This window comes from Protopterus annectens, chromosome 1.part1 (assembly GCF_019279795.1).
Source record: "Protopterus annectens isolate FY-2018-M chromosome 1.part1, PAN1.0, whole genome shotgun sequence".
In the NCBI taxonomy this organism is placed as follows: domain Eukaryota; kingdom Metazoa; phylum Chordata; order Ceratodontiformes; family Protopteridae; genus Protopterus; species Protopterus annectens.
Window position 1 is genome coordinate 569863433 of NC_056726.1, and position 25431 is coordinate 569888863.

Here is a 25431-nt window from a genome sequence, read left to right on the forward strand (position 1 = left end):
TGTTGTATACATTGCACTATATGAATTGTGCCCAGCATTTTATATAGGGAGAACTATCAGAGTTTATTATGAGAGTATATGAACATGTAAGAGCTATTGACAAGGTGGATGCAAGTAATGCCTTAGCAAAACATGTAAAACAAAGACATTCAGAAGTAAAGAACAAAATGGTATTTAAGTTTTTAATAACAGATCAAGTGTATGATTATGATTTTAGGTTTGATGCAGAGGATGAGCTTGATTGGAGAGAATATTGTTGGCAGATAAAACTTAATGCATGTGTTTACCCAAGTTTAAATGACAGGGAAAACTTTAAGGTAGTTTTAAAAAGGAAAGGGTTAATGCATTAATTTCTGAGTCACGTGTAAGCAAATTAAGTATTTAAATGGAGTAAGTAATTGTGCAACTAGGTTTGCTGAAGTTCCAGTAAGGGAATGAAAGCCCTTACCAGTTGTTTTTTATGTGTTATAAAGTATTAAATGTTTGTTTTCAAGCTGTTCGTTTCATTATATTTTATTTGTGTTCTTGGGCCAAATGGCATTTGGCAAATTGATTACTGAATCAGATTTGTTTACACTTTTCTTTTTTAACTTATTGGATACTAGTGGTTTGACTTGACAGGCTGTCCCTCTGGGGAGCATCAGACATGTTTGGGGCAGAGGAGTAGATCCAAGGACCAAAGCCTCTTTTGCTTACATACCTGGATGGAATATTTGTTGGTGGTGGTGGGATTAAAATCCCATCAATGCTGGACCAGCCATCACATATTGGTCATATGTGATCCATCTCACTAGTTGGCACTGGTGGGATTCAAGCCTCTCCAGTGCTAGCCTGATGTTCACAGCTGTGCATGGCAACTTAACTGCTTTGATATATTACCACATTTAAGGACAAAAAAGTAAAATGTGTATGAGATCTAAGTGTTTTATACCTTTATAAGCTGTAACATGCTCAGTGTTAACCCAAAAGTCTGTAGTACATAAAACTTTAGGTTTTCACTCTAATACCAGTTTCAAAAAAAAAAAAGAATAAAAGAAAAAAAAGAGAGAGTGAAAGAAAGTCAAAATAAAAAGGTGGAAATGATGACATTTTACAGCTTTTAAATCTGTAACACGCAGTGCTACCACACAGACAACAGTCAGGTGTGGAGTATACCTCTGATCTTGTAATAGTTTTAAAATCTGTTAGGCACTCTGTGCTACTATACTTTCATTTTTTGTATGATAATGAAGTGCATTGCAGCTTTTAAAGCTGTAAAAGGTTATAGATTCTATTTTGCAATGAATGCCATATCTGATCTAGTGAAAAATTAGAGCACAACAGCAGTTAAATATTCTTAACAAAATTAGTTTTTTTTTTTTTATGTCAGAATGATGTGCAACAAGCTTGTCTTTTTGCTAGTTTCAGAATATGTTCAGAGGAACTCTACATATTACAGGCATATTGTAGCAAGGATCATAATATAATCCTTGTTAGTAGTAAGGCTCATGTTAGATAGTGACACTATAGAACTGTATCAGAGACCAACAGATAGCTTGGAAAGCTGTTAGAACAGTTCTGCTGTGCCACCCAAATATAGCATATTATAAAACATTGCACAAGGGTATGATCCCACTATGATAATTAGTTAAAACAGCATGAGTCAAGGAAACATCAAAGCATGTGCGTTGCCTAATTGCAGGAAGTGCCATTTGACCTTTCATATGGTGACAAAATAGTAAGTGATAACTTGAGTTTGAAAGAAAGAGCTGCAAACATTTTCTAATGCTTCCTGAAGACACAGTTACCAGCACTATGTCCCAGTAATTGTCAAGAGTAGAGTAGTTCATTACAGGTTTCTGATGATCTTGCAAATTTATTATTGGTAGCAATCTTTATTTTTTTTCTGGTTAAATATCACCCCTGGAAAGAAGTTAATGTTCCTTCTTGATTTACATGTTTAAAAAATAAATAATATAAGATTAAACCAAGGGAAATATCAGATATGACATTATTTACAGCTTTACTGAAAATTATCAACAGACTAAACATACATTACTCATAATATAGTACAGTGGCTTGGTCACAAATAATTATGTGCCTCACCATGCCACAGGTTGTGTGATATATCTGTGTGAGAGAGAGCTGTAATAAAATGTGAAGATGTTACTGTTCTTTCAAAATAAAGGTGTGCTGAAGCTGAAATTAATAAAGATAAAAACAGACATACTTGCCTACTTAGCAAAAGTATAACACATAAAAGAAATTTGTAAAATTATATATAATTGTGCTAATGCCAGTTTAAAAAGGTAACACTGTTTAAAGTTGAAACTAAGTTCATGATTCATAGATGCTTAAGATAGTGCACAGGGCAGATTAATGCAGGTAGCTGCAGTGTGCCAGATGTAAGGGATTCTAAGACACAGATAACGTGGTTGGGCAAGGGGAAAAATAGCATGGCATACTGGGCATACTCACTATGCATCAATGCATTATGCCATGGAAACGAAGAACTCTTTGGAAATGAGTCATATGGTATAAGCAAATGATGACACCCAAATGAAGGACAGATTCAGAACTATATAAAATGGATGCACTGCACCATGGTACATACCTACCTGTTTTTTTACACTGAGAATTATGGCGTATATAAGGGAGGTATGACTGGCTTTGCAGCAGTGATGGCTAAGCAGAATGTGTTATCGGCTGCCATCAAAGAATGTGCCATGTATCCTGGTTATCCACATCAATGGAGGAATTACCAACAGCACCTGATATACCACCAGCTTAATGACCAACAGATTGTCAATCAATCTACTTCCATTTGGATACTAACACTGTAATAGACCTTTACTGAACTGTGTTACTGACAACAAGCAAAATCAAGGGAGATGCATAGGTTCATACGTAAGTCAGCAGATCATTGTAAGGCTATCATAGGTTCATAGGTTATAGGTTAGTACTAACCTATGAACCTATGAACCTATGCATAGGTTCATAGGTAAGTCAGCAGATCATTGTAAGGCTATCCAAAAACATTTATTCAAAAGTTCTCTCTGGCCATATGGAGGGCAAGACACAATAAACCAGGGGAGAATTTGAGGCTGCCCATCCAATTATCTAGGTTTACCTTGAAGGTGGCAAAGGTGCTACTCTGTTTAACATGCAGTCGAAGTTTGTTCCACAGTAAGAGATACACTGGGATATGAATATATCACTACAATGTGTCATATTAACTGCTGATGAAAGTTTACTTCCTTTAACCAAGTATTTGAGGTACCATGTGTACAAGGAAATAGGAATTCAGATAAGGTAGGATCTTTTATGGCTCAAAAGGCTAGAGACAGATCTGCACAGAGGAGTTTGTAAGAGACTGTGTACAGAGACGTGGCTGCCATGGTATGTCCAGTCCAGTGGATACTATAGCATATATATGCATTTTAGCAGCAGAGATCTTTCAACAATCTACTTGGGGTATGTTACAGATATTGCAGATATCAGCCTCATGAATTCTGAACCAGTTTCTTGTCATTATGCTGCAGGATGTAAAGGAATATATCTGGTTACTGAGGACTGAAAATGAGAGAACTAGCACTATGCAGATATTTCACAACATTGCCTGTTTTCTGAGGTCCTATGAGCCATAGGTTGCATGCATATTGCCATCAAGTCCCCACCTGGTTCATATGGGCAGCAATACTTCAGTAGGGAGGACTTCCACTCCCTTAGTTGCCAGTGAGTCTGTAATGCCCAAGGCACTATTTGTAATGTGTACATGTATAATTTCGGATGTTCCCATGATTCACATATGAAGCAAATATCTTAACTATACACAAAATCCTGTGAAGGGATTGTGCATGGGTCATTTATTTGTCTGGTGCATACTCAAGTTAGATAGTCAGGGCTAGGCACACAGGCACCATGCAAGCAAGGAGCAGGTCACATATGATATAGTGTTTGTTGTATGTTGCAGATATTGCTGAATATGCCACAATGACCCCAGTCTGCAGTCCTCAGACCATGCAGGAAATGGCCTATAATATTGTGCATGCTGAAACATGGAATTTTGTGAAAGGGGTGGTCAACCTACTCAAGGGATGCACAAGTTGCTTAGATATATCAAGTGATGCACTACAATACAGTACCAAAATCTCCAAAAGATTTGTGTTGTTTGCCATGTTGAACAAAAGGGCTTTGCACAAACCATTGGAATAACAGTAAGCAATCTTTGAAGGATAATCCATACTTGGTGTACCAGAAGAGGAGAACAGATAGTCAAGTGAGGAACACACACCAGCAGCAGCACTATCACAGCCAAGACAGATGTGGGCCCATTGCAGCACTGGCAAAAAGGCAGCATCTGGTCCACAGTTATGGACCATGTCCCAAGCATTATAAAACAAAATTGTGCATTTTTATCACACCCAGGCTATCCAGGTAAATACATGGCCTAACCACACTATACATCAGACATTTCCATACTGACACATATTAGGAGGTGCAGAAGATAATCATCATCATCACTTGCATGGGTGGGGGGTACAGTGACAGCTTACTTCAAAACTGAAATGGGGTAGGATTAAAGGAGAGCAGCAGGGTAGCCACACACTCTGGGAGATTGTGGGGAGTCATGGATGAAATGTAAGAATTACAAGACAGTGTGCATTCACCCTGATAACACCTACTGAGTGTTAATCCCAATGAGTGCCACTGCTCAAAAAGAGTTCATTGACCATGAGCAGGATGGAAGGCTGTGTATCCCTATGTGGCAGGAAAAGGATAAAAATGTGTGGCTGTGCATGCTCAACCTGATGAGGCATCCTGGCTGTTGAGCCACATGACTCCAGTTACACATGACCTAGACAATGCCCATGAAAAAAGAAACAGACATGCATACTCACAAGCGGTCTGTATAGTCTGACAGGGGACAGTCTTTGAACATCCTCCTTGCATCTAGACCATTGTATGGCCATAGAATGCATTGCCCCTGGAGGCAGATCAGAAGAATGGCAGCTGCAGTTGGTCTCTTGAAAGCCCTCAGAGAAGGAAAATTTGCTATCACTGTTCTCAGCAGTGTTGCCTACACACTAAGCCTTTATATATTATGCCCCTCTGCACATGTTGAACATTGTCACAAAATCCATGGATCATAATAACCATCTGAACAACATTCTGGGTAGCAGCCAATTACATCTGAATTACTGACCTGTACATCTTCTGGTTAATATCAAGTATGGTAGCCTTACCAGAAGTGGTTCTGGACTCATGGCCTAACCCCCTTGTGTCTATCCCCTATGATGGATATCTGTACCAGAGGCAGTGGGCATTTCAGATGCTGTGTGCACTGGAGACAGAGGTGGATCCCATGAGGGACTTTTAGGTAAAAGGTGTCCATCATTTCCTACTGAGTACTATGCACTTAGCCTGTATTTCTAAAGGAGCTGCTGTAATGGTGAATGTCCATGACTCCTCCCCATATAGTGTTGTAGGCATTCCCACTGTGTCACTGAATCATGCCACATGCATATTGACATCATCAGCTGATGCCTTGCTGACATCATTCCTATATTGTCCTATTGTGCTGGGGTCCTCCACCAGTGAAACCTCTGAAAGCAGGAAAACACATGAGGAAATGATTTGCCCAGACACACATGTATCCTATGACTAATTTTGCCTTGCATAATATTACACATCAAAACGCAACTATAGTATATACTTACAGATAAACCTTCTTGTACAGGTTGTTGCACCTGCAGAACAGATTGGCTTAGACAGGCATATATGTAGGTGGATATTGGAAAAATCCTTCCTTAAAATACAGTGGGGAGGTTGCTATACTGTGCTATAGTGAACCTTCCTGATGTAGTGCATCCCTGAATGATATGCAGATGTTTAGCACCAGCCCAGCTCACATATTCAAGCCACAAACAGGTATGAAGGGCAGTTCACAATGTCTGATGGCCTCAGTGAACTGCTTTATTTTTGATGGTCCATCCCCTGTGATAGACCAGTCTGTTGTAATGTCCTGTACATTTTCTTTACTTGGAGGATCATATCAGTAACATTTTAATTAACCTGTTGCACAAACCTTTTATGGCCATGTACAGCTTATACCCTACACCAATCCCTGCTAAATCTGATCCTGACACATTTTCTATCCATGGCACCTTTGCTCAGGAGAAAAATGTCGTGTGTACACAGGGATTGCAACAGAATTTTCCTAGATGGTGAATTTTCAGGTGTTGCCTCCCTTGAGTTGCCACAGCAATACATGTACATCTCTGAGCAAAATATGGCAGTCACTGGATGTATATTGAATGCTTTGAAATGTTTATACCAATGTCCACAAACCAGTTTATGTACCTGTCTACCAACCACAGTTATCAATATGAAGGAGTTATCCCAATCTCTGTACTGTAGCAATAACCAAGACATCCCCCATTTATGTACCTGCTGTAGATTAGAGTGTGTGTTGCATCTTTAAGAAGCATTTGAAAGTGAGGGCATGTGCATATAAACAGAGATCACATGTAGGAAACAGTGCCATTTTGAGTAAACAGCCAGAGTGTTAACATGTATGAGTGCAGTAGTCAGCATTTTTATTAGTGTGTTTAAGTTTACATTACTAAGCCTCAGTCCTGATGTGTTCATATGTAATAAGGCTACTTTAACTGAACCCACAGATGTTCATCTACCTTATCCTGACTAGACGAGCAATATGGTGTCAGAAGTGGGATGTCGGAGTCACATGGTACCAGAAGTAATGTGTCTGAGAGACATGGCACCAAAGTGGGATCCAGACGTTGAGCCATGAGATGCGCAGCTAGAAATGGAGGAATATAGAGGAAGGGATCATCCCAACCTGCTCAAACGATTGATACAAAGCCAGAAATTAATTTCAGGTAGTAAAACTTGCATAAATAATTTATTTCACAAAGAAAACAATATAAAGCATTTGCAAAACACAAAACACATTATTGATTAAATGAAATGTTTGAAACTATGATATCTGATAGAGTTATTCGAAGTATAACTTATCAAAACATTCAGAATTACTTTTGATTTGCATAACAAGCATGATAAATGTGAACAAGAACAAGAAAAGTATAATGAGCATGATAAAACTCAAATGAGCATAACGAGCTTAATAAAAAGGCCAAATGACTGTATTTTTTTACTAAGCAACCATGTTTTTCGATATAAGCTACTATTTCACATTAATCAAAGCTATTTGAAGTATAGCTAGAGTTGTTTGAAGTATCTCACAATGTGCAAAGTGTTGCAGTTCATGCTTTACTGCAGTACAATTATTTCAAAGAGTTTACTGTGTGCAAAATACAGTTATTTTGTAAAGTGTAAAGTACAGTTATTTTGCAAAGTGCAGTCACAATACAGTAATTTCAAAAAGTTTCTTGTGCTACAGAGAGTTCTTTTACAGAGTACCATCATTTCTTGTGCTGTGGACAGTTGATTTGGAAAGTTCAGGCAAAGTACAGAAGTGTTTCTTATACTGTACAGCGTTGTTTAACAAAGAATGGTTATTTTAGAGTATTTCTTCTGATACAGAGACCTATTTCACAAAGTGCAGTTATTTCCAAGAGTCTACTGTGTTGTTGAGCAATTACAAATTTCTAGCATATATGCATGTATATTCATATATTATTCTGTGAGTCTTTATTACTGTGTGTTGGCATGGCAAAATATTTTGCAGACCATTTCTGCTTGTGTTTGATAATAATATCCCAGAGAATTGGAAATTATTTGAGCAGGAATATGATATTTCATGCAAGCAGCTTTTTCTGACAAAGATGCACATATGAGGGCATTTATTCTGCTTAATCTAGCTGGGTCAAAAGCCATTGAAAGAGAGCATTCATTTCTGTATGCATCAGCAGTATATGCAGGAGAAAGAGAAAACTGTCATATTGTTGTTCAAGCTGAATCAAGGGAGGACCCTGAGTGTTTGAAATGTGAATTCAGAGAAATGTGTAACCCCCAAACAAATGTTACATTGGAGAGTCACTTATTTTACACAAAAGACCAAAAGCCAGAGAAACTTTTGCTGCTTATATTACTGACTTGAGAAACAAGGGCAAAATGTGCAGATTTGGTGATTTGAAAGGCAAACTGATAAAAGACAGGCTTATGTGTGGTCTTAATAATGCTACAATGAGAACAATTGTGCTTTGATACAGTGATTTAACATTGAGCACAGCCATACAGATTTGTCAGATACATGAGCTTACAGAAAGGCACACCAATATGCTTGCAAGTGATAAGAGCTTGGTTTCAACAGCCTCTAGAACACACGTAGACAGTATGCAGTATTTCATTAATAGAAACAGGCCAAAGCACAGGGCAGCTGCTACAGCCACTGCAGGGTTTCCAGGGAAGATCCATACCTTTCCAGCAAGTTCTATGGCTAGCTTAATAAAACGGACATGCTCAGTGCAGCACAGGAGTGATGCCAAGTCGTATAGTTAACTGTCACAATTGTGCTGCCAATCATGAGTCTAAAAGAGAAAAGTGCTTAGCATTTGGGCAATACTGCCACAAGTGTAAAAAAATGGAACCACTTTCAAAAGCTTTGTAAATCAAGCAAGCCTCATTCATTTTTTTAAGAAAGGTTACTCAAAAAATGCAAGTTAATCACATAGAAAGCTGCAACTCCACTTTTTTGTGTAGATGGTGTATCGATGGTTGGTGAAAGGTTAATGCATCAACTCTAGACTATTTAGGAATAGTCCTAGGCAAGAATATAGAGGAAACCTTACAGTTTAACTATGTTAAAGCCATAGTCTTAATCAAGACATTAATAAGCAAATTGAATAATTTGTTTATAACATTTGATGATAAAAATGGTTTTGTTACCTAAAATATTATATATAGCAGAAGCCCTTATACTTCCACCAGGAAAGAAAATCCTTAAAGAAATTACTTCAACTCTGATGAAATTCCTATGGTACCCTAAAAGAAGTAGAGTGACTTATTTTCATCATATCAGAAAATGGGAACAAGGGGGGTTAAAACTCCCAGAGACTGAAACTTATATAAAGGCATCTATAATTAAAATAGTGATCAATTGGATAAATCCTAGATACCCTTCCAATTGGAAACAGTTACACTCCATTATACTAATGAATGAAAATTATTTACCAAATAATGCTTTGGTAACTGACAAACATAAGATATGGCACTGTTTAAGTTTAAATTTACAGTATACCACAACAAAATTAACTAAACTAACACTAATAAACAATATTTTTGATGTGTTTAGAAAATTTATTAACACAAATTTAGATATAAAACTGTGGCATAGATTTTTAATACCATTTACTATTACAAGGGATTTCCCTGATAAAACACATAGAGAGAGTTTTGGTGTATGGGAAAATAATAACCTATTTTGTTGATTGCAATGTATTGAAAACCAACAAGCTTTCAATACACAAAGTATATTGTCAACTTATGGCCTATCCTCTAATGACTGGTTGGTTCTTCAGAGTGTCACAGCATACCCTAAGGATCTGCGTAGAATAATACATAACTCCTCCTTCAAAACCATATCAAAAATTATAAACTCGATTTTTGGAATTCTATATAATGATATCAATGTTAAGAATTATCATATCTATATAACACTTTAATTGTCTATAAGACATCTCTTAAAGATTCTTACTGGCAATACCTAACTAAAGGGTTTCAAGTATCATTATCAATGGAAGATAAAACAAACATTTTATTTTCAGTTAAACTAACTTCTCACTCACAATTCTGGAGGATTTTTCATTGGAAATTTCTACATAGATCCTTTTTGACATCTGAGAAACTTTCAAAAATGAACCCTTCAAACAGCAAGTTATGTTGGAGATGTCATCTGTCCACTAATGCTGACTGGTCTCATATTTTTTTATGACTGTACTAATATTAATCCATATTGGAATGAGATTAACACATTTCTTCAAGCTATCTATACTGATATATTTGTTTTGACAAAGTCTTTAATTTTATTGAATGTTGTTAATAGTAATAATATGAAGAAAGATGACCTGTATTTGTTGTGGACAATGTTAGCAATAGCCAGAAAATGTATAACTAGAAGATGGAACTCTAATGTAGCACCCACAATGGAGGAATTCCTATCATCACTGAAGAAATGCATACTAATGGCGAAAAGAACTAAAGAGTTAACTTTTCCTAAGCCATTGGTTAATAGTTCGTGGAGGAAAGTTTTGAATTTGATTGATATCCTACAGATGGAATCAAACTCTTCCTATCATAGTTTATATATTAACTTATTTAACTACAAATGTTTTTATCTGAATCCTTTTTGTCAGGCTGAATGTAAATACTGTAAATAGTTATTGAATGTTATGAATGTATTAAATTATTGTGTTATTTCATCAAAATAGAAATCATTTGAGTAAAAAAAAAAAAGGTCAATGCAGAAGATTTGCTGGAAAAACAAAGCATTTTGTACTGTCCTGATTAATGGTAAACCCATAAACCCCAAAGTGGGCATTGGTTCAAAGTGCAATGTTATGTCAGCAGAAATATTTGCTAGAGTAAGAGCTGGGGAACAACTTAATTTGGCCAACTGTGCGAAGCTTGTTGCTTATGGATGTAAAGAAATTCAAACTGACAGCTCAGTAGTGCTTTCATGTTACTCTGCTGGGGACAATTACAACTAGAAGTTTTATGTAGTTAAAAGACCAGTGCAGTCATTATTAGGTCTCAGAGACAGTTTAAAAATGGAACTGCTTTCCTTTACCAAAGAAGTCCATCATGTAAGCACATGTCTCAGCTCCAGTTTCACTGATGCTATTTTCTGAGAGTTTGCTGATATTTTCAAAGACAAGCTAGGCAAACTTCCAATTGTGTAGTCCATGAAGTTAGACCCAGAGATCAGTCCAGTGGTCAGACCAGCAAGAAGAGTTCCCATAGCTATGCGGGACAGAGACAAAGTCCAGTTAGATAAAATGGTGCAGTAAGGAGTGATTTGTCCAGTTACAGAACTAACTGAATGGGTGCCTTCCATGGTAGTTGCCCATAAGAAAAGTACAGATCAAATCAGAATATGTATTAACCCAAGAGACTTGAACAAAGCATTGAAGGGAACCCACCATCCTATGGGTACAGTCAAGGAAGTTGCTTCCCTCATGTCAAATGCCACTGTTTTTTTTTTTTCTGTCTTAGAGTTCATTTTGGCAAGTAATGCTTGGTCACAAATCTTCACTACTGACTGCATACAGTACGCCATTTGGTAGATACAGATTTCTCAGAATGCCTTTTGGAATACATTCTGTCATTGAAGTCTTTCAGCATGCAATGAAGCATTTTTTTTCAGGCTATCAGTGTGCTATTATAGTAGATGATTTACTAGTTGGAGGTAATGGTGAAGCAGAGCATGACAGAAACCTCAGGAAAGTTCTGAAAAGAGCACGTGAAGTATATCTTAAGCTCAATCCTCTGAATTGCAAATTCAGGCTGAGATAAGTTACTTATGTCAGTCATTTATTCACCAGTTCAGTCTTATGACCAGATCCTTCCAAATAGCCATTTTTGAGATGCCAGCTCCAGACAATGTCCAAGTCTTACAACGTTTTCTTGGTATGGTCAACTATTTGGACAAGTTTATACCAGACTTCTGTGAATTATCAGCACATTTAAGAGAGCTGACATGTAAAATGTTACCTGGTCCTGGTTGGAACAACACCAAAGAGCATTTGATGAACTGAAACTGAAAATTGCCAGTCCACCCATGCTGAGATACTATGATGTTCACAAACCAGTGATTCTTTCCTGTGATGCTTCAAAGTTCAATCTTGGTGCAGTTATTCTTCAAGAGGGTAGACCAGTAGCCTATGCATCTAGAATTCTTACCCAAACTGAGATGCAGTATGCTCAAATCGAGAAGGAACTTTTGGCAATTGTGTTCACATGTTCGAAGTTCCATAATTATAATTATGGCCAAGCTATTCAGAATGAGACTGATCATCAACCTTTAGTCACTATTCTAAAGAAGCCTATGCATACAGCTCCAGCAAGACTACAAATAATGATGCTTAGATTACAAAAGTACAACTTCAAAATGGTCTATACAAAAGGCAAACTTCTTTATCTACCTGACACCTTATCCAGATCATCCATAAATACCAAGAAAAGCTTGAGACAGAGAATTCTGACTTTGATGTCATGGAATTGCGTAATATTTCTATCACAAGACTTGATGAGCTAAGAGATAACACAGAGACTGATCCAATTTTGCAAAAGCTCAACCACTTTATCAGTACTGGATGGCTGTCAAAGCAATCTTGTGTACTGCTAGATGAGCAACCTTATTTTCCTTACAGGGATGAGATGTTGATGGAAGATGGTATCATTCTGAAAGGTCCTAAAGTTGTTGTTCCTACTTCCTTACAACATGAGTACATCCAGATTTTCCATCGTGGCCACACAGGTTCCGAAGCTATCAAAAGAAGGGTGAGAGGACTAGTATTCTGGCCTTTTATATCAAGAGATAGTGACAGAGTACTTTCATCTTGTTCAGTATGCAACAGTACTAAACTGCACTTGCAAAAAGAGCAACTTCACCTAAACCAGGTTCCTGAACCACCTTGGTCAACAGTAGCCACATATTTGCATGGAATGGTCAACATTACTGTGTTGATAGACTCTTATTCGAATTGGTTCGAGATTGATCTGCTACCTAAATTAATGTCCAGTACTGTCATTACTAAGTTGAAACATCATTTCTCAGTCCTTGGTAGTCCACACAAAGTTATCTCTGACAACGGTGTCCAGTTTACCAGTCAGCTGTTCCAGAAATTTGCAAACGAGTGGGACTTTATCCATGTTACCAGTAGCCCTGAGTATCCACAGTCAAACAGCTTAGCTGAACATGCAATACAAAGTGCAAAGCAATTACTTGAGAGGTCAAAGTGTGACAATGTCAATGTTTTCTTGAATTTGTTTAATCTCAGAAATATACCCTGTGACAATTTACTTGGCTCACCTGCTTAGAGACTTCTGTCTAGGCAAACCAGAACAACCTTGCCTTGCAGTTCTAGTTTGTTGGTGCTCAATGCTAAAAACACCAGAGAAATCAAAGCCCAACTATTCAAAAAGTGTTCATCCCAGAAGTCCTACTATGATAAAATGAGCAGATTTCTTCATCCTTTGAAAGAAGGAGAGACAGTGAGGATGCAAACAGTGAAATGTTTAGATTGAATTGGTCAAGTGAGAGGTGTATGTGCCAAGCCAAGATCTTACCTAATAAAATCTGAAGGTATAGAATACAGAAGGAATCACAGGCATCTTCTTCCGGTGTCTGAATTGATATCACAGCAGTGATACAGACTCTAGATCTCAGAGCAACCCAGGCAATGTTCCTGTTGAAGGACGTCTCCGTAAATAATCCTGTTCCTGATGATTTCCCAAATGTCCCCAAAGTTGAACATTCACCAATAACAGTCCCTGTTGCTAAACCCAGTCCTAATTATTTTTGTCACATGATCAGGTCGTATTTCCAGACCTAAATATGCAGCAGCCTGGACATCATAGTTTTACTTGTAATTAGTTCTGTATAATTACATGACAAAGAATTATTTATGTACAATTGCATGTCAAAGATTATTATTATTATTATTAGTGTACATGACTTATTTCTCAATGAGGGAGGATGTAGATCAAAGTATGTGTTGTGTCTTTAAGAAGCATTTCGAAGTGAGGGCACATGCATATAAAGAGATAGCACGTGCAGGCAGCAGTGCCATTTTGAGTGAACAGCCAGAGTGTTAACATGTATGAGTGCAGTAGTCAGTCTGTTTATTAGTTTGTCTAAGTTTAAGTTGCTAAGCCTCAATCCTGATGTGTTTGTATGTAATAAAGCTGCTTGAACCGAACCCACAAATGTTTGTCTACTTTATCCTGACTAGACGAATGACACCTGCTAATTAGTTCTAGTTAGTACTATACACAGAATCTCCCAAACACATACTGTAGCCATGCAGCCCCAAACCCCTTGTGGCATACCAGGTTTCCATTATAAATGGTTGCCCCACACAGCTACAGGCAGATGGTGCAACAACATGCCACATTGTTGGATTCCCAGCTACATACACATCAGAATGTCTATCTCAGCATTGATGACATCCACCATAGAATGTGCTGTTCTTGCTGAGGTACTTTTCCAGGTAGGTATTACTTCCTTAGCTCTGTAAAGCTGCAAGTCTAGGGAGCTTTTATTGAAATTCCTCTATTCTACAGTGGTGTGATAATAAACAGTATTGAGCAAAACAGTGCAAACACTTTAATACACTTAAAATGTCAATTAGTCTGGCAGTTATGCTAATGGAATTATGTGGCACCACTGTTTATGAATAACTTTCATAGATCATTGCAGTGCCCAGCCATGCAGCCAGAAGCCCCACATTGATCATGATGCATACGATCAGTATGATTGTGCAATGCACATGTTTGTGCCCGAAGCATCACAATGCAGTACTAGATCCCTTCTTAGTGCCACGTGTAAGGTGCATACAGAAGTAACACAGTGCAAAACTATGCTCCAGGACAAGAACACATGATCCATAAATGTGTTTCCATGCACACAAAGCAACCATTTTCCTTTTTGAGCAGACCTCAGTGAATGGGCATGGCTACAACAGGCACAGTGGAATGCAAATTTCCAATTTGATCTGCCAGAAAGAGCAAGATTTTCTTGTTCTACCTGCAGACAAACTTTAAGGAGCACCTGCTGGGGCAACATAATGGCTCAATGTGGAAGGCTGATGCCTGACAATAGCTTGTCAGAATCATGAATGGTGTCTCTGATAGCACCCATCATAGTGAGCAATGCCAGTATCGCTAAAGTGATCTGAAGTAGATGCAGCCTGGCCTGTTGTGACAGAGGGAGGCATAGGTTAGGAAGAGGAAGCCAGACATCTGTAAGCATATATGCTTTTACTATTAGTACTAGCGTCTTCTGTTATCTTACCTGTTGTACATGTATACTTAGGAGCACATAGTTTTTCAGTGTCAGAAGACAATGAACATACTAATATTAGATATTATAAAATACAGCAGTGTCTCTTACAGCTACAGGGTGAGTATGACATCTGACATCTGCACCAGACCCATATGCAAATCTAGCTGTGTTCCAAACATAGGTATATAATCATTTTTCCATTATGTTGCCTTTTTTCAGGTCCAGATGTGGAAGAGAAGGAGGTGATGCTAAGTTCACCTTTTCTGTTACAGCTAAAGCGTCTGGCACTGGATCACCAGTGGGTGGCAAGGCTGCCTCTTGGCTTGTTTATGACATTCCATATTAGGCATGAGTTCCAAATTCTCTGATAGAACTTTTTATTCAGAACAAATCTTATACTTTTCTAACCCTATCAGCGCTTGCTAATATTAGGCAGTGTAGGTTAATGTATGTGTGTATGTACCTTTAAGAAGCTATCCAAGGGCTTGCACCAGTGTACAAATACTGAACACATGCAAGTCTGACTGCCATTTTGTAGTAAGCTGTTAAAATGTAAGCATGTATGTATGTAAGGTCTGTCTGTTAGACAGTCCATCTGTATTTTAGGATGCTGCTATCCATCCTGATGTGTTTCTGTGTATTACAGCATCTAAACAAAATACCCCACCTGTTTGCCATCTATGTGAGAGAGAGAGAGAGATGAGTGACAGGCAGGAAGCAAGTTAACAGATACATACTGAGGGACACTAAATTTTCATTCAGCTATGAAAGTATATTAGAAATGAAATGCACGCACTAACATTTTCCTCTTCTCTGTACTTTCACCCTTCATAATAGTACTCAAGAACAAAGATTAGTGCAATGCTACAACAAAATAGTTACATTTGCCTACAATCTCCCAGCAGACCTCACCAATGCAATGCTCTACATGAAAACAACTGGATGGGATTTTCCAGCTCTTTTGAATACTCCCAGCTGGAGGTAGTCCAATCTGTTCTGAACCAACCATCCAAATGTCTTTCTATAATCACATTGATGAAGAGTTACTGTCCTATCAGAGAACCCCACTCTAAAGACAAATACCCTGACTACCAGAACAAGCCCTGAAATGCACATGGTGAAGCCTTGTACTCAAGCCATGTGGATGAAACCAGTTGCCATCTGCGATCAGACAACCTCAAACTCAAAATGGTTTCAAGAAATATCTCCATGCTCATCTCAACTCTAAAATCTGCCTCTGCTTCTCCTTTCCTAGGTAATCAGCTGTTACCCCTACTACTTACTACTACTTAGTACTACATGCAGCTTCTCTTGTAATCAGTACCTCTGGAATTTTACTCTTTTTGTAACTGGTAATGTGAATCCTTAACCTTTTATTTTCTGTAATCTTGATCATGCAGATTAATAGTGCAATCCTCACTAACCCACTTTTACATCTGATCTTCTCGATTTTTACATCTTTTAGTTTGGATCACTGTCAGCATTTAGATCTTGATCACTTTTTCTTTTTGTCCTCCTTTTCCCACTGTACTATAAATGTGTACTCTATTTCCTGGGCTGCAATCCCCCTTTTTATTACTTTTCCTTCTATGACAATTGTTACTTGTCATATTCATCTAGAGGCCTAGTCTGTGTTGAATCTGTAATCACTATATTTCAAATAGTGTTTGTGCTCACAAAGGATGACTATAATGCCTTGTATATTTTATTCCACTAAAAATGTTTTGGGAGTTTTTCTACTCAGGCCTCCTGGGGAAAAGGGTTCTTGAATGGCCTCAGTTGTAATTTCCTGATAACCAAATGCAAATAAATAAATAATCAAATAGATAAATTATCCATAGTATGAAAACAGAAACTTGGGTATTAGCTACTTTTTTCCTGAATATTTTATAAAAATCAACAGCAGGCTCATCCAGGCTAGGCAGGGTTTTTATTTTCTTCTAATAAATGGTACTGCACACTTTAAAGGTCATTTCACTTCTGAGATCTACCAAAGCCTATAATGGTAAAATAGAGAGAGTGGCTATTAATTCAAAAAAGTAACAGTAATGGAAGCTACAGGAATAACTGTTTTATTTTTTGGATAATACTCTAGGAGAAGCAGATCATGTTATTCTGTCTGTAAAGTTTTTCCTTTCTGACTTCGTAGCTTGTAAAAGTACTGGTGGTGCGCTGGTGATGTATTTGTTTGCTTTTCTACTTCTGCTTACCTATAGGAGTGAGTATAGTGCAGATACATTATTATACCATGACCCCCCCAAAACGTGCACGCTGATTGGCCAGCGTGCCCGTTGTAAATCGAGTTATACTAATGGAAAAAGGTCCGGTCGCCCAGACTTTTTTCCATTAGTATAACTCGTTTTTTTAAAACACTGTCTCGCTATGTTAAATGGGTTTAACATAGCGAGACACTTAAATAAGCAACGGAGATCTCCGTTGCTTATTTTAAAACGCTATGTTAAACCCATTTAACATAGCAATGTTAAAAACGGAGAAAGCAAGATCTCCGTTGCTTTTTGTCTCGCTATGTTAAATGAGTTTAACATAGCGAGACAGTTAAAATAAGCAGCGGAGATGTCCGTTGCTTATTTTAACTGTCTCGCTATGTTAAACTCATTTAACATAGCGAGACACTAAAAAAGCAACGGAGATCTTGCTTTCTCCGCTTTTGCAACTCTGATGTACTGCGCAGGCGCAGTACATCAGAACTGCCGGATGCCAGACATCTGCGGAAGGGCAGTAAACAGGCATTATACTATGCCATTATTTAAGAAAAGTAACAGTTTCTTTTCTTAAATAATGTCATGGTATAATAGCAATAACCCACTTATGGGTGTGGGTAATGCTAACTTTACCCACGGTTGGCTTTGTTTGGTCCCTCGGGACCAAACCACGCCAACCGTGGGTAAATTTAGCATTACCCACAGCCAGGCGTGGGTTATTGCTATATTAATCACTGTTGATTGATTAGATGGAACATTTTTGCTCATAACTACCATTGTAGAACTGCTTGTTTTCACTTGCGCTTTTAGCACTTACAGTTGATATAAAAAGTTTGCACACTCCTGTTAAAATGCCAGGTTTTTGTGATATAAAAAATGAGATCACAATAAATCATTTCAAAACTTTTCCCACCTTTAATGTGACCTATAACATGTACAATTCAACTGAAAAACAAACAAATCTGTTAGGGGAAAATATGAAAAATAAAAAATGTACAATAAGCTGGTTGCATAACTGTGCACACCCTTAAACTAATACTCTGTTGTATTTACTGCAGTCTCATTTTTTTATATCACAAAAACCTGGAATTTTAACAGAGGTGTGTAAAATTTTATATCCACTGTATTTGTTTTGCTGTTGTGGTGAACATGTACTATTTTATAACTATATCTGTGATACTTTTATGTCAATCTGTAACTACCATTTTTATCTCATTATATAGTTATACCTTTGATAATATTCAGCTTGCTACTGAGTGATAGTTCTTGTATCTGTTGCACGTGGGTTTGGTGGCTATATTCTAGTTGTATGTAAAGATTGCCATGTCAGTATTATCACTTGCTGTTTGCATATTTATCTATTTATTGTATTGATTTTATTGCTATATTGTTACATCTTGCATTCCTGTTATTCTACTAAGTTTCATTGTTTTATCTATATACTTCTTGTCTTCCCACTACCTGCTTACCTTTATTTTATCTCACTTTGCTATCTTCCCATTCCTCTTTGTTTCACTAATTCTCACTTTATTTTACCTTTTTATTCCTTTAACCTCTTTTACTTACTATCTTTGTTGCTACGTTCTTTTTCACTTTATTCCTTACCTTCCTTGTCATACTGTCTTCTCGTTACGCTCCCTCTCTCTTTCTCTCTCTCTCTCTCATCATAGCTTTTGTCCCATTCAATTTTCTCTTCTTTATCTTTTCTTGTCTATAGTATTATCCTTTGTATAGCATTATTACTGTTATTCTGACTAATGTTTCTTCTTCTTTTTTCCTTTTTCTAGGTTTATCTCCTATTTTGCAAGCAGCGTGGATCCCTCGGCTCTTAACACTGCCTTACATCTCTCTGCACTAGGGGATTTAATTAAATAACAGTAAAAACTACACTTATACCATACTCATTCCACTTAAGCTAATTTGTGAACAGCATCTAGTGCACCACTAATCCTTTCCTCCTTATTTATTTCCAATCTTTTTGTTCTCTCTGCTTTATTTCATCCATTCATGGTCTTTTTCTCTGTTGTTGTCTGTGTTTTATCCAGCCTCATTCATCATGGTTTTATTAGATTGTCTTTACATTCTCTTCTCTCCTTGCGTGTGTCCGAACTCAATTGCCTTCTTACTTTATGCAGAACAGTGTGTTTGTTGTAACTTTAAGAAGCATTTCGAAGTGAGGGCACATGCATATAAACAGAGAGCCCATGCAGGCAGCAGTAACATTTTGAGAGAACAGCCAGAGTGTTAACATGTATGAGTGCAGTACTAAATATTTTTATAAGTTTATTTAAGTTACTAAGCCTCAATCCTGATACGTTTGTATATAATAAAGTTGCTTGAACTAAACCCACAACTGGTCATCTGTTTTAGTCTGACCAGAAGAGTGATACTTTACATCTTTGTTTGTCTGTGTTGCTATTAGCACTCTACAGGCAGCCATTATTTATTCTGTTATTACTTATGGCTTGGTGATTGTTTTTCTGGGTTTCTTGTGTACTGGTCCTTCCTGCTCAGTTTGCCCTTTGCTCAGGCTCACTCCGCTCCTTTACCCAGCCCCCATTTCTCACTCATCCTCTCTACTTCCACATTTATCTCTATCTAACCACTACTTCTTCACCTCTCCACCAATCACATTCTAGTTTACATCTCCTATCTTCCACTCCTTCTTTCTCTTTCCACTAATCATGTACTTCCTTATATCCCCTACCTCCCACTTGCTCTCTCCCCACCAATCATTTACTTTATTACCTCTACTTCTTCCCACACTTCTATACTCATAGGTATTTACTAATTTTTATCTACCTTCTTTTACATTCTCTTTATATTTTTGCTCATGACAACCTGTTATCTTATCTTTTACTATGGTTTATTTCATCAGCATTTTTCACCCTAAAGCTATTTTATTACACACAATGACCACTGTTTGTCTTATACTTTTCAGCCATATTACATCTCTCTAACAACCTCATACATTCTATTCCTCACATATTATAACTTTTTCCTTACCCCATGAAATGCTTCCTTCCAACTTCAAAATCTCCTCTTAACTCTATAACAACACAGTTATTGGATTCTTTTCATATAAATATGTTTATCTCATTCCTAAATCTCTTCACCCACTAGGCTGTTGTTATCTCCATGTTAACCTCAACAAGTTCAAAATATACTTTTTTTCTTATCTACTCCTCAGTGGAGACATACACTCCAATCCTGGTCCTATGCCTACATATCAGCAAACAATCCCATCAATTTTTCTACAATATTCCAACTATCCATAAAAATGTTAACCTACTGTTACATAATATGAATTAAGAAGCAGTGTCAACAAGGTCCAGAATCTTCATGCCACCCTAAACCATTACAGCCCTGATATCACTGTACTTAAAAAGTTTGGCTAAGAACAGAGATTAACAGCAATGACATTATTCCTCCTGGCTACTATGTATACAGATGTGATAGAATGCTACAATGTATACAGATGTGATATAATGATCAAGGGGGAGGTGTAGTGATAATGTTTAAACAAAATATTAAACTTACCCTAATTGAGCAAATAATCCTACTTTTGCTAATGCCGAACACTTATATATTAAATTGGAAAAATAATTCATACAAGTATCTAATTATAATTGCTATTTACAGCCCCCCCCCTTTCTAACCTTAATACTATTGGAGATTTCCTACACTGGACTTACCTGAATTTCTCTCAAGAAGCTATCATTATGGAGGACCTCAATAATGATTGGCTGTCTTATAACACTGATATTCCTTCAAACTTCATTAACTTACATGGCTTTCACAGATGGAATTAGCGATCACCTTCCACACTTCATGTTCAGACACCATCTCAATCCTCCAAGACAGTCTGCTTTCCTCCTTATGCAAAGTAAAAAGAACTTTGGCACTCAAACTTTTCATTCCCTTTTACACCATTGTGATTGGTCAGCCCTCAAAACTCTTCCCCTTGACTCTGCAGTTGACTACTTTAAGTCCACCTTCCTAGATATCTTAAACAGACTATCCCCCTTCAGAACTGTTAAGTTATTTTATTTATTTATTTATTGACATTTGTTAACCGGGTTTGTCCAGCTGGGCTTGTGGCCCATTTTCAGTGGAGACCCGTGGAGAAAAGCTCCAGTAATACATTTTAAAACAAGTACAATTGTAAACAGTATTGATATAATAGCAATTATAGCAAAATGATTCACATATGTTGGGATACATGCATAAAGTTAAAGTTGCATTAAAAGGAAGCTAAATAACAATTTTACATTGATATAGTTCAATAGGTCAACAATGAACATTTTTTGTTTGTATAAAATTGTGCAAATGCATAGTAGATACATCGGAAAGAGAGGTGTAATGAGGAACTAAGTATGATCCTTTTGAGGGTACATAAAGGGAAGGAAGACTAGGTAGGGTCATGGCAAGGGCAGGTTCTGGAATTGAGAAAATAAGCTTTTAGTTCATTTTTAAAGTGTAAGGTGTGGGAGATTGAACTTAAGTCAAGGGGAAGTTTGTTCCAAGCATGGGCAAGGGAGTGTTTGTAGAGTAGTTTGCCTACTGACCTTTTTGGATGGTAGATATCAAGTAATTGTTGGTTAGAAGTACGTAGGGTCTGGGATGGGATGTAGATGGAGACTAAGGAAGATAGAGATGGACAGAAGGAGGGTTTATAAAGAATAGAGTGTAGCATATGAAATTGGTAAGATAGTAGAAATTGTGGAAGTTCAAGCCATTGAAGAGAGTTTAAAGAAATGCAGTGGTGTGAGTTGTAATGGGGACTTGGTAATGAATCTGGCTGTTTTATGGTAAGTCTGTTGCAGTTTGTTTAGAGTGGAAGCCTGAATATTGGTAAGAATTGGGGCGGTGTATAAGAGGGAGGGGAGGAGGAGTGCCTGGCCCAGGGTAAGTCTAGATTCAGGGGTTAGGAATTTTTTGTTCCGATATAGCAGACCTAGTTTCTGGTTTATTTTTTTTATACATTGGAGTATGTGTAGGTTGAACTTGAGTTCATCATCAATAATGACCCCTAGGAGTTTTGTGTGGGTGTCAGGTTGGATATTTGTATTGTTAGAAGATGTAATAAAAAAAAGAGGTTTTGTGATGAGAAAGAGAACGGGGAAGGAAAAGTAGGAGTTTGGTCTTTTTGGGATTTAGGATCAATAGGTTGTGAGAGTGCCATTGTTCAGTGGATAGTAGGGCCTGTTGGGTCATGGAGTGTAGTTCAGGAATGTTATATGAGATGGATATGTGTGGAGTCATCGGCATACTGAATAAGGGAGGATTCTTTGCATGAGGTATAAAGATCATTGGTAAAGATGTTAAACAAAAGTGGTCCCAAGATGGAGCCTTGGGGAACATCAGTGGAGATGGGAAGGAAAGGTGAGGAGGATGAGAACCATTTGACAGACTGTTCCCTGCCAGATAGGTAACTATTAAACCAGGCAAGTGTGGAGGGGGATAGGTGGAGATTTGCAAGTTTGGATAGTAGTAGAGGATGAGAGACAGTATTGAAGGCTTTGGAGAGATCTAGGAAGAGACAGGAAATGAGTTTATTGTTGTCTAGGGCCTCTGCAATGATATGAGTGAAGGAGAGGAGGGCAGTGGTGATGCTGTGGTGAGGACAAAATCCATGTTGGGTAGGGGTAAGTAAGTGGAGTGTGAGGAGGTTATTGAGAAGCTGTGAGTGAATACAATTTTCTAATATCTTGGAGAGGGGGGACAGAATGGCAATGGGTCGGTAGTTTGAGGGGTCAGTGGAGTTTCCACCTTTATGAAGACGGATAGTGAAGAAAGATTTCCAAAGGGTGAGGACAATTGATTCCAGGATAGATCGATTAATTAGTATAGATACAGGATAGGCAATTGAGTCAGCAGCAAGTTTGAGAAATGTAGGGGATAGATTGTCAGTGGAAGGAGAGCAAGGTTTTAGCTTGACTTGAGATTTGATGTAAGTAATGGGAATTGGCTCAAGAGAAAACAAAGTTGTGTTAGTGGGACTTGGAGAGGTGGGTGTCGAAGTAGAGTTTGGCTTAGAGGTTACCAGATTTTGGATGGAAGAGATAAAGTGTTTATTCAGTAGGGTAACTGTTTCCTGAGAGGAAGAGTTAGGGTGTGGGGAGGGATTAGAGGGCTTTCTAGGATAGAGGATGTTGTTGAGAGTTGACCAAAATTTTCGAGGATTGGATTTGTTGTTAAGCTGAGCAGAGCTATAGTATAACTTTTTGTCATTAGTTGTATGTTTTTTTGCAAGGTTCCTCAGTTGCCTGTATTTTTGAAGAAAAGGTGGTTGTTTAGTTTTAGTCCAGGTTTTCCAAGCATGATCTCTTTGTTTCATAAGGGACCTAGTCTCTTTGGAGAGCCAGGGAGCATGGTTTGATTTTACTCTGATCTTTCTAGAGGGAGCTAAGGAGTTTAAAGTATTCATGAAGATGCTATTGAAAGTGCTTACAGCATCATTTAGGGGAGGTGTTTTAGAATGGACCAATGTATGTTGTGGAGAATGGAATTAAATTGGGATGAATTGAAAGTCGTTAGTTTTCGACAGTCTTTGATAAGGTGGGGTTTAGGAATATGGGAGTAGTGTCTTAAGATGGTGGTAGGGAGATGATCACTGAGGGAGTCAGGTAAGGTGGTGGGATTGTGGTATTGGTGGGGGGAATTGGTAAGGATCCAGTCTATGATGGAGCTGGAAGTGAAATTTTTATGGAAGTGAGTGGGAGATGTTATAAGTTGGTGGAAGCCATGTAGGTGGATACTGAGTTGGGGGGAATCAGTTGTGAGTTTGGACCAATCAATGTTGACATCACCAAGGATAAGTGCCTCATATGGTATGTTGTGGGAGAACCAGGATAGGATGTTTTCAAGAATGGGCAGATTGTTACCAGGAGGAAGGTAGATAGAGGCAATTGCAAGTTTTTTGTGGGGATTCAGATGGCAGTTAAGGATGATGACTTCAGCTGGGAGGAAGTCAGGAATTGGGGAAGGGTATGGTGAGAGGTTACGACTGTTTGAGTAGAGGATGGCCACGCCACCACCTTTTTTTACAGGTCTATCAGATTGGAAGATATTATATCCTGGTGGGAGTATTTCACTATTTGAGATTTGTGGCTTGACCAGGTCTCAGATAGGGAGATGATGTGAGGGGTATTGACAGCTATCCATGAGTGCAGCTCAGTGACTTTATTTGCAAAACTCTGAATATTCAATGAGTAAATACTTAAGTATTTGGATGGAGATGATTGTTGTGACTGAGGATGGTGACTGTTAGAGGAGTAAGATGGGGGCAGTGTAGAGGTAGTTTTGGGGAGAGAAGAGGGGCCAGGGTTGGGATGGATATCTCCAAACAAAGTAGTTTTTTAGTAAGGAGAGAGTGTGCAGTAGATGCTAGATGGAGTTTGTATAGTTTTGACTTAGCTTTGTGGGAAGGTTTAAAAACCTGTATTATGGATAGTTTATATAGACTTCAGATAGAGGTAGTAAAGAGATAAGGGTAGATAGTAAAAGATGAAGTAGTTGGATATATGTTGTATGAGTGAGAAGTTGGTGAACATAGGAGTGGGTCAGAGAGATTGGAGTGGTTAGAGGTGGAGATAGAGAGAATAAGGAGTAGTGTAGAAGATATTAGAAAATAATACATGTTGGAATAAAATATGGTCAGATAGAGTAGTTAGAAATACAGTGGTATAGATGAAGTGGTGTTGACAAGACTGAGAGATTAGTAAGGTGGTTGTGGCAATAGACAGGAAGTGGAATTGTAGTGGCTAGTGGGACAGGAAGGGGAGGGATAGTTAGGTGTAAAGGTAATTGCAATGGGGTGGGTGGGAATGGGGGTAGGGGAGTGAAGTGAGCCCGAGCGTAACTAAGGTGAACGGAGCAGGGCTAGCACCCTGGTCAAGATGAAGTCATAGAAGCAATCAGAAAAGATAGTGAAAAACTAGCTTGAGAGACAAGGATATAAAGTTTCTAAAGGTATAGTCACCAGAAATAAAATAAAAAGAAATAAAATATGAGCAGAAGTAAGCTTACAAAAGGACACTGGCCTCAAGCTACACAAGTAGATTTACTTGAAGGAAACCCAGTGCTGCATGATTAAAATAAGTTACAATAGAGAGGGGCTTTGCAGGGTGGGAGAGAGGTATTACTAGCAGCTAAAAGCAGGGCAAAGCATAAAAAAAACAATATGTAAGAGTCTGAAGACAGTAAAATAGGGCAGGTGCACTAAGAAAGGCAATTATG